We start from the raw sequence: 11829 nt of genomic DNA on the forward strand, positions 1-11829 counted from the left end.
AACGGGGACATAAAATTCCACATTTCTTTTTCATGAATCATGACCCATCTACAACATGCAGTTTTAAACATTTTTTTTTTTCAATTTACTTCTATAATCAAATTTGCTGTGTTCTCTTGGTATCCTTAATTGAAGAAGCAGCTATGCAATACTGGGAGCTAGCACATAGTGAGCCAATAACAAGAGGCATATATGTGCAACCACCAATTAGCCACTTGCTCACATTAGTGCACTGCTGTTCCTGAGCCTACCTAGGTATGCTTTTCAACAAAAGATATTAAGAGAAGAAAAGTAAATTAAATTATAGAAATAAATTGGAAAGTTGTTTAAAATGATCTGCATCATTAAAAATGTATCTGAATCATTAAACAAAATGTTTAAGTTTCAAATCCCCTTAAAGTCATTGTTTCCCAACCTGTGGTACATCCCCCTTAAAGGAACACTGAACCCAAAAAATTTATTTTGTGATTCAGATAGAGCATGCAATTTTAAGCAACTCTCTAATTTACTCCTATTATCAAATGTTCTTCATTCTCTTTGTATCTTTATTTGAAAAGCAAGAATGTAAGTTTAGATGCCGGCCCATTTTTTGTGAACAACCTGGGTTGTTCTTGCTGATTGGTGGATAAATTCACCCACCAATAAACAAGTGCTGTCCAGAGTCCTGAAACAAAAAATAGCTTAGATGCCTTCTTTTTCAAATAACGATAGCAAGAGAACAAAGAGCATTTGATAATAGGAGTAAATTAGAAAGTTGCTTAAAATTGTATGCTCTATCTGAATCACGAAAGAAAATTTTTTGGGTTCAGTGTCCCTTTAAGGGAGCTGGATTTTTGGCAGTGAGAAAGATAATGTAAAGATTCAATATATTACAGAAGGCAGGGTTTGTTAGTTCTATCCTCAAACACCTATAATATGCAAGACTCACTTGTAGTTAGGCAGAGAATCTGACCTATTAATGGCATTTGAGGACTAGAGTTGAAAAACACTGACAAAAAGTTTATCATAAGTAAAGTGTATAGCACTGTAAAAAAAATGTCACAAAGGCAGCCACCAGATATAGCTCCATTTGAAATATCACTAGGAAAATATTCCATGATGTAATATGCCAAGTAAAGTGTTTTATGGTCTATGACTAAGTGGCACTAGGGGGCACAAAACACATTAGTTACATATTTGGCTGCCGGGCCATGGTGTTGTTTCTATTTTTGTATTTTTATTTGTGCCAATAAATTTTGTTGGCTTAATGCACATCGGTAGCGTGTTTCTTCGTGTGTTTTGTGTCACTATTTTGACAGATCCACCGCTACATTACACGCTCCGGGTACTATAGTCATGACATCGACATGCCTGGATGTTTGATTATTTAATGAAATGAGCCCAAGCTCTTGATGAAATTAGATGCAGAAACGTGGAATCATGGTTATCATTTCCATTATTATATTTTCTCTAACATAAGTGGCTATATATATATATATATATATATATATATATATATATATATATATATATATATATATATATATATATATATATATATATATTAGGGCTGTGCGACATGGGGAAAAACAAATATTTTTATTGCAATTTTATTAAAATATTTTTAAAAATTACATTTAACTGTTCAAAACAGTGGCTTGTTCCCTTTGCCACCTGTTGTGTCTGCCTGTGCACACCTTAGGACTGTGTTATGGGCTGGGACACAGATGTGTCGCTTCTTGGACTGACCCCCCTGGAGAAGTGATCAGTGCTGTTGCTGGGCTGCACTGAAGGTTTTGTGTGACCGACATGACACGTTAAAGGGGACAGTCTACACCAGAATTGTTATTGTTTTAAAAGATAGATAATCCCTTTATTACCCATTCTCTAGTTTTGCATAACCAGCACTGTTATATTAATATACTTGTTACCTCTGTGAGTACCTTGTATCTAAGCCTCTGCAAACTGCCCCCTTATTTCAGTTCTTTTGACAGACTTGCATTTTAGCCAATCAGTGCTGACTTCTAGGTAACTCCACGTGGTGAGCCCAGTGTTACCTATATGACAAACATGAACTAACACCCTTGAGTGGTGAAACACTGTCAAAATGCATTCAGATAAGAGGCAGCCTTCAAGGTCTAAGAAATTAGCACATGAACCTCCTAGGTTTAGCTTTCAACTAAGAATACCAAGAAAACAAAGCAAAATTAGTGATAAAAGTAAATTGGAAAGTTGTTTAAAATTACATGACTTATCTGAATAATGAAAGTTTATTTTGGACTAGACTGTCCCTTTAAGGAAGCCATTTCAGACTTTTATCGTTTGTTTTGATAAAACATTGCAACTTTGTGCGATTTACATATTGCATAGCCTCATATCGCAATTAATTGCACAGCCCTATTATATGTGTATACAGGTGGCCCTCGGTTTACGCCGGTTCAATTTGCGCCGTTTCAGAATAACAACCTTTTTTTTCAGTCATGTGACTGCTATTTAAAAGCTTTGGAAAGCAGTACACTAATTAAAATAGCCAGTAGGTGGAGCTGTCCGCTTGTTTTGCAGCAAAGGTATGCAACTTAACAGCCTCCTGGAACCTAACCCCGGCGTAAACTGAGGGCTACCTGTATATATACTGTGTGTATATATATATATATATATATATATATATATATATATATATATATATATATATATATATACACACACAAATAACACATGGAGATCACAATCCTTTAGAAAAGTTTGTCAATTTGTCTACAAAAATCCCCATTCACTTTAATTGTACATTTTGTAGAACAATCAGATAAACTTCTCTTATGAATTTTGATTAATCTCTATACGTGTGTTATGTTTTGTCTGTTGATTTCTTTTTTTTATTTGTTGTGCTGATATTTCTAAATATTTGCTGAATTTCCATTCAGTAAAACTGGATTTTAAAGGGACATAAAATATTTTTTTCATGCTTCAGATAGAGCATACAATTTTAAACAAATTTCTAATTTACTTCTATTATAAACTTTTTTCTTGGTATCCTTTATTGAAAAGCAGTAATGAAAGCTTAGGAGCATGCACGTGTCTGAAACACTATATGGCAGCAGTTTTGCAAGAATGTTATCCATTTACAAGAGCACCAGATGCCTACCTAGGTATCTCTTCAACCATCAGAATGAAGCAAATTTGATAAAAGAAGAAAATTGGAAACTTTTTAAAACACTCTATACCCTGCCTTTCATTAAAGAAAAATTTGAATATGCACACTTCTGATAGATAAATTATAGATTTTCTAAACCTAATAGTTCTATCCATTTATGTTATACAACCACCTCTGAATCTCTGAACAGAGTGGTGTTTGAATACTGGTGCACATGGCACACACAGGATATTCAGTCTAAAATATCCCAACAATTTAGGAAACATAAAAAAAAAAAAAAATCATTTTACTTGTAGATGCATACTGATTAGCAATTGCTGATATGGGAGCAGATTTATGAATAATGAAAGGATATTATTTATTTATAAAATATTTTACCAGGAAGGATACATTGAAATGTCTCTCGTTTTCAAGTAAGTCCTGGTTGAACAAACCATTGCATTGATAAAATAGGGTACAATAAAATACAAAAACAATATTAATAAACAATATTACAAAATTTACCATAGAAATAGGTAGGAAATATATAATCAACAATGACAGGTGCATTCTGTTTTGAGATATGTACTGAGGGATCTCTTAAAGGATATTAGGCTTGGGGAAGGTTTGAAAGTGTGCGGGAGGTCTTTCCATAATTGTGATGCTCTGTAGGAAAAGGAGGATCGAGCTGCTTTCTTTTTATATTGAGGCAAGCTAAATAATGTGCTGTTACTGGATCGGAGGTTATGGGAGGTGGGAACAGCCGGGGAGAGCATTCTGCTCAGGTAGGGTGGGAGCTTCCCAGAAAAGCTTTTAAACACAAGGCTGGAAAAATGGAGGGTGCGTCTGGATTCCAGCGACAGCCAGTTTGTTCTTTTAGCATGTCACAATGGTGGGTCCTGTAGTTACATTGTAGCACGAGTTATACAATGTATTAAAGGGACAGTAAACCTTAAAAAAAATGTTATATAATTCTGCACATAGTGCAGAATTATATAACATTACATTAGCCAAACATTTTAAATCATAATATTGCCTTTTTATTTTTTAAAAATATCGCCGTTTTACAGACCCGCTCTCTGGGCTCTGCTGAGCGGGTCTGTTGTTTTTACTGAGCGCATCGGGCCAGCTGTATAGTCACAGCCCGGCCCGACCGCGCCATTAGACACAATGCAGTTCGTTCCCGCTGTCAGACAGAGCAGGAGCGAGCTGCATTGTGTCTAATATATACAGCTGGCCCGATGCGCTCAGTAAAAACAACAGACCCGCTCAGCAGAGCCCAGAGAGCGGGTCTGTAAAACGGCGATATTTTTTAAAAATAAAAAAGGCAATATTATGATTTAAAATGTTTGGTTAATGTAATGTTATATAATTCTGCACTATGTGCAGAATTATATAACTTTTTTTTAAGGTTTACTGTCCCTTTAAGTTTATTAAGGTGAGTTTGCCGTGCAGGTGCATATACTACATCTCCATAATCCATGATAGGCATCAGCATTTGCTGTACAATCTTTTCCTTTACAGTAGGGCTGAGGCAGGATTTGTTTCTGTACAGGGCGCCTAGTTTTGGATAAAGTTTAGATGCCAGTTTTTCTATATGGAGGCCAAAAGATAGATTGGGGTCTAATAACATACCCAAGTATTTTAAAGAGTGGACTGCGGCCAGTGTGCTATATGATTTTGTTTTAATGCATAGATAGGAATTTTGTAGTTTGTGTAATTTAGGAACAGTCCAAAGATCATTGTGGCAGTTTTGTCAGTATTTAGGAAGAGTTTGGTTTTGAAACTCCACATTTTTAATTTCATTTTTTTTTTGTAATTCAGAGCATACCAGTTTAAAAAAGTTTTAAAAAGTTTCAGAGCATACCAGTTTAAAAAAAGTTTTAAAAAGTTTCAGAGCATACCAGTTTAAAAAAGTTGAGCTCCAATGTGGGAAACTTCTTCTTTAAAGGGACAGTATACACCAATTTTCATATAACTGCATGTTATAGACAATTACTATAACGATTATGCACAGATACTGATCTAAAAATCCAGTATAAAACCCTTTAAAAACTTACATAGATCCTCCCAGTTTAGCACTGTTGATGAGGTTAGGCTGGAACACCCAGTGAAAGGGGCTGGGAAAGAAAAAAGAGCAGACATCCCCTATATAAAAAGACAGATAACATAAACTTGAGCCAGCTGGAAACTGTAAACTCACGTATACATCTGACACTGCTCAGTTTGATGGCAGTTCTGTGGACTTTTCTGCAGTCTTTGAGATTGTGCATTTCTATGATCAGGGAGCTGCAGAAATCCATGTCCAACAGGCGGGCATGATAAAGTATCAACCAGTAAGATATCAATGTGTAGAATTGTGGTTTGGATTGGTTTGCAAACAGTTGAGCCTGATATCTCTGTGAGACAGGGAGGTCTGATGGATGACTTAGTGAAAGAGCTTCCCCCTTGGCTGCCAAGTGACACTGTTATGCATTTATTTGGGAGAAAGCTGCAATACTCTTACATTGGTTGCTGTTACAGAAATGCTGCATCATACAATAGTTTAGAGGCAACCTGAATCCCTTCACTCTACCAGTGGCACTTAAAGGGATATGAAACCCCAATTTTTTTATGTGATTCAGACGGAGCAAGTTTCCAATTTACTTCTATTATCAAATTTGCTTTGTTCCAATGACATAATGTGTGGAAGTGATCCCTAGGTAGGCATCTAGAGAACTACATGACAGGAAATAGTTCTACCTTCTAGTGCTCATGCAAAAGGATAACATTCTTCCAAAACTGCTGCCATATAGTGCTCCAGAAATCGACAGCTCCTTAGTATACTTCCCTGCTTTTTAAACAAAAGATATCAAGAGAACAAAGAAACATTGATAATAGAAGAAAAATGGAAAGTAGTTTAAAATTGTACGGTTTCTCTGAATCATGAAAGGAAAATTTTGGGTTTTCATATCCCTTTATGGATGCAAAGTTTTTTTTTTTTCTGTTTTGGGAATGCCTTTAATTTTAAATTGAAGCAGTCCTGCACCTGTTACTTTTGATTTTTTTATTGCTATACCTTTTGTAGCATCATGGGCATTTGGGTCACACTGCCTGGTTGATTGCAGTGTTCCTGTAATTGAAAATTGAAGTTTTTAACAATCGCTTTAGTTTTTTTCTCAAACGTAATATCAAAAATACAGCTGTAAAATTTAGCACTTGAAGTAAACCATTAATATTAATAGAATAGCACAGAACAAAATGAAGAACTCCACTACTTAGTGCTCAAGCAATAACCAACATTAAAGGGGCATTAAACACTTTGAGATGGTAATATAAAATGATAAATTGTATATAATAAAACAACTCTGCAATATACTTTCATTATTTATTTTGTCCTCTTTGCCTGTAATTCCATTCTGAAATTGTGAGCTTTTCAGTTCCTGTTAGAAATGGAAGTGCAGAACACTGTTATATCCCACACAGCCATTGGCTGCACACTCTAATGACCTATGTATAACTGACCCTAATTGGTCACAGCAGAGAAGGTAACACAAGTTACAACATGGCAGCTCCCAGTGTTTTATAGACACTAAAAATTTACACTTATTTTGTCACTTTTTAAACAACCAATGAAACTTTAAAAAATACATCTACATGTTAGTCATGGACTTATCTTTTCTTTGAATGCATCATTCTATCTAGCAAGTATTTAGTGTTTAATATCCCTTTAATATTACTGCACACCCCTATAGAAGTCTAATATGTGAGAGATTTAGCGATATCTGGCATGTAGATGTTAGCGTTCCCTAGACTATCACTGGAGGGATAAAAAATAACTTTGTACTAGTAACATAGGACAAAAATAGAAGTACCTATAATTGTGCTCAAACAATATTAATGCACAATAGCGCTAATATTTTTGATCTGCACTTGTTATCTACGCCATGGTTAGATTAAAAAAATAAATAAATAATTTTATCTAATCAGTGGTATAGAATCTCCATAGCCCAAGAGCCATGAGATACAGTGTGTGTGTGTGTGTGTGTGGGGGGGGAGTAGCCACAGGACTTTGTGGTTTTAATTTAAATGTAGTTCTTACTACATATTGTGAACTACGCACACAGAGGATGATGTTAGATGACATCAGTAATATCATCATTGATCCACAAGGTCTCTTCACCTAGCAAAAAAATAACCCCAGGTGGGTAGAGACTGTTAAGTAGATGGTTCTCCTGCGTCATTATAAATAACTTCCAGGGGGGTAGAATTACTGACATGCCATTGCCCCAAACTACTATACCACCACAATTTCCCTTACAGGGATATTAAGTTTTTTTTAAAAAAAACTGAAGGGTAGGGGACTCACCTGAATTTACTTGTCCTAAGGACGTAAAAAAAAAAAAAATCTTCTTGTTTCACCAAATCAACATTGCAAGCAATATTTGAGCTCCACTGAATAATACCAGCACACGCTAATGTGCGCTGGTATTACAAGTTAAGCGCAATGAGAACCCAAGCTCGCATTCACATTACTAGGAAGCTTTGTACTCACGAGAGCGTGCTTCCATAGGTTCTAATGGGAGCATAGAACCTAAGATCAGCAAAGGGGGTAAGTAGCGCAGCGATGGCAGCAGTTTGTAAATATATATGACTATATACATATATATTTATGTGTTAAATATGTGTATATACACATATTAACACAAATATATATGTATATAAGCATTATAGTTTTTTTTATAAAAAGTAGCTTTTTTTTAATAAAAAAAGAACTGCACTAGGAAGTTTTTGAAGGCTAAATTTGGCAGGTGTGGGGTGTTAGAAAAAAAAAATGGCACTAAAACGTGCCTTTACGGGGAGGGTAGATGAGGGACGAGGCCGCTTAGTAGGCCTCCACTGTGAACCTCATCTAATCCGGTCTGCTTGGCTGAAGTTTTTGGTAGAAACGCTAAAATCTTGTTCCTTAGGTATTGAACTACAAAATAGCTGTTGAGTAGGGCATGGATTGCAATTCAAAGGAGCGATGCACAACGGATTTATGAGCTCCAGGGCTTAGTCAGAATTAAAGGTACACTGAACCCAAGTTTTTTCTTTTGTGATTCAGATAGAGCATGCAATTTTAAGCAACTTTCTAATTTACACTGCATTGTCCCAGAATGAAGGTGCCCGGGACTGACCTACACACGGCAGGATTCTCGGGACGTGATGTCCTCTGGATTTTACTGCCGCGCTATTGGTGGAGCTTGAAGTTATCATAGAAAACTGCCAAAAGGTTCTCCTGTTCGAGATAAGTGAGGCCTTTAAACCCTCTCCCACGACCAAGCCAACAAGAGACGCTGAGGATTACGTCCACGCTATGCTGAGTGGGGTTGGCGGAGCTCTGGGGCCCTAGCTCCTGCCACCCCAGGCGCTACAGCGGCATCAGGTTTTTAAGGATGCAGGCGGATCAATAAATGCCACAAAGCCGGGCGATTACTCAGACCACATAGTCTGTAAAGGTTCGGACGAAAAAGTCATAGACTCTAGATTCTTTCAATCGACATACCTGCTGAACCCGGCCCGGAGCTCCAGAGACAAGATTAGGCCATGTGATATATGGTGTTGGCGGAGTCAGCCCAGCTGGAAGAGTCTGCAGGAGATCAAAAACTGAGATATATGGCCTTTTGAGCTCTGGGACACCAATAAGTCATACACCCGCAAGTAAAATACACCCAGCTCTATGTAAATGAGACATAGGGTGATAAACTCCCCTTACAGGTTTATGAACTGTCTTATATACAAGATTTAGTTCTCTGTGACCTTAAAACCCCAAGCAATACGTTCACAATATATCTTGCATCAAATTCTTCCTAACTGGGCCAAAAATGACAAAATTTGGACATATCTCTCACCTTTAATTTTCCCCAAAGAGGGACACTGGGACAATTTGTGTTATCTAATTAATGGTCAGGACTTTTAATGAAGACCCTAGGGTCAGAAGTCTTAGCTTCTGGTTTAAATGTGAGATAGACAGTTATATAATGTTGTTCAAACTGTCAATCTTCATTTGATGTAAAAATAGGTTTAGCTAACCCCCTTGTTCTTATTGTCCGCAAAATTGTATTTGTATATACATGTAAGAACTCTATATTCATCTCAAAATCTAGTAGACTATATAAGCCTAATCTTCCTGGTCCCCTCTTTTACTTATACTTAGTGGATATATCCATGCAACTTTCACAAGCTTGGTATTTTAGAAGCAGGTAATGTGGCCAGACATACAGATATTACGTCTGACCACATTAGAAACAGGTAATGTGGCCAGACATATAGATATTAGTATTTTCTAGCAGCATGAAACCTAGATACATAGTTGATTCTTATTTTCGTTTTTGCCTAACTCCAAGATCCTAAAGGACTTATATATGAAATAGCAGTAAGACTACATCTAACTTTTTATCCTTAATTATGTAAATTACATTTGTACCCAGTTTCTAAACAAGTTTATAGTATAATACTTAGAAGACCTTAAAGGGACAGTATACACTCATTTTCATATAGCTGCATGTAATAGACACTACTATAAAGAATAAGATGCACAGATACGGATATAAAAATCCAGTATAAAATGGTTTAAAAACGTACTTAGAAGCTTTCAGTTTAGCTCTGTTGAAAAGGCAGCTGGAAAGCCCTCTGCAAGTGGGAAATAAGACACTCCCCTCCCCCTTCTTTTGCATATGAAAAGACCCTTTACACAAACAGGAGCAAGCTGGAGAAGGTAGCTGACGGTATTCAAATAAAACTTTGGGGCTTGGTTAGGAGTCTGAAAATCAGAGCAATGATATTTAAAAATAAGCAAAACTATACATTTAAAAAACAAAACAAAAAAACACTTTATGGGCTTTATAAATAGATTATCTACAAAACATTTATGCAAAGAAAAAATGAGTGTATAATGGCCCTTTAAGCTGATGATACACCAGACTAGTGCATGAGCCGATTCCCCCCCCCCCCATTAGGGGGCAGCAAAGATCTATGAATAAGTCTGTTAGCATATGTAATGTCAGACTTCTAAATATTCCATTAGCTGTTAACCTACACGTCTCATATTTTGTTCTGTTTTATTGATTTGTAAAAAGCTATTATTTCCAATGATTGTACAACAACATTATTTAATATAAATATACAGGTAGCCCTCAGTTTACGCCGGGGTAAGGTTCAAGGAGAAATGGTTGTAAATCGAAAACCAGTTTATAATGTAAGTCAATGGGAAGTGAGGGAGTTAGGTTCCAGGCCCCTCTCAAAATTGTCATAAGTAACACCTAATACATTATTTTTAAAGGTTTGAAATGAAGACTTTAAATGCTAAACAGCATTATAAACCTAATAATATAGATTGTATCATCATCAAACTAAGTTTAATGAACAAAAACATTTGCTAACAGCACCTAATAAAATAATCTCACAACAGACTGCATCATCATCAAACTAAGTTTAATGAACAAAAATGTTTTTTTTTACTTGCATTTTTCTGCAATCAGTTATCTGCATTGTTAGCATGTTAGATAATATTGGGTCTGCATCTATTCTATGCATTTCAATCTAGACTTATTAAGCAGTTAGGTACCCTCACCTCAAGCAGCTGGACAGGAAGATAATAGGGAAGTGGCTGCTAGATCTTGTTTTGCTCGATAGTTAATGTCTGCTCTGTGTACACAGATCAATTTAAGTCTGTTAAGTTGCAAACCTTTGCTGCAAAACAAGCGGACAGCTCCACCTACTGGATATTTTTATTAGTGCATTGCTTTCAAAACCTTTTCAATAGCAGTCACATGACTGAAAAAAAGGTTGTTATTCTGAAACGGCGCAAATTGAAACGGCGTAAACCGAGGGCCACCTGTATACATATTGAGTTACATAATGACCCAAAAGTGGTCAATTTTTTTATTCTACCTTTTGATAATTTTCAAAAATAGTTAAAGGTCCAAAAGTAGCCCAACAGAATGCAAAGAGAAGGGAACTATTATAGAAAAATCCTGAGGCATTACACAATATTTAATTTAATATCTTACTGTCTTAAAACAAGTTTTTATGTATGCTTGACAATATTTGTACAACATGTTACCCATTGTCCATTTTCTATACTCTGTATGTTTAAGAACCTCAATTAAAAAAAAAAGTGTCTTTACATTGTGGTCAATGGGAACTGTGTGTTCCCAGGAAATATATAAATGTATGCTTATATACATATCTGTTTATGTGTATGTACACATATTAACACAAATATATGTATATGGTCATATACATTTAAAAATATGCTGCCATTGCTGCGCAAGGTTTGGATGTCGTCTCTGATGGCAGTGGAAGTGCGCTCTTGGGAGCACAATGCTTCTCAGCAATGCGAAGCTGTTAACTTGCAATACCAGCGCACATTAGCGCTTGCTGGTATTACACAGTGGAGTGCAAATATTGCTTTCATGAAATTGACAATTAGTGTTTTAATATTTATTATTCAAAATGTCTGGATATTGTTTCCATGGTTTGCTATTGCTAATAAATTGAATTTGTTTTTTGCTTTGTTATAACTATGCTGTTTCATTTAATTTTTGTTACCTTATATTTGCTATTGTATCTTAAAAAGGGACATTATACAATAAATAAATGCTAGATAGAATGAAGCACCCATAGTAACATGTAGATGTATTTTTTAAAGTTGCATTAGCTGTTTTTTATATTGACAAAATAAGTGTAAAGTTTTA

The sequence above is a fragment of the Bombina bombina genome, chromosome 1 (genome assembly GCF_027579735.1).
Source record: "Bombina bombina isolate aBomBom1 chromosome 1, aBomBom1.pri, whole genome shotgun sequence".
Classification (NCBI taxonomy): Eukaryota; Metazoa; Chordata; class Amphibia; order Anura; family Bombinatoridae; genus Bombina; species Bombina bombina.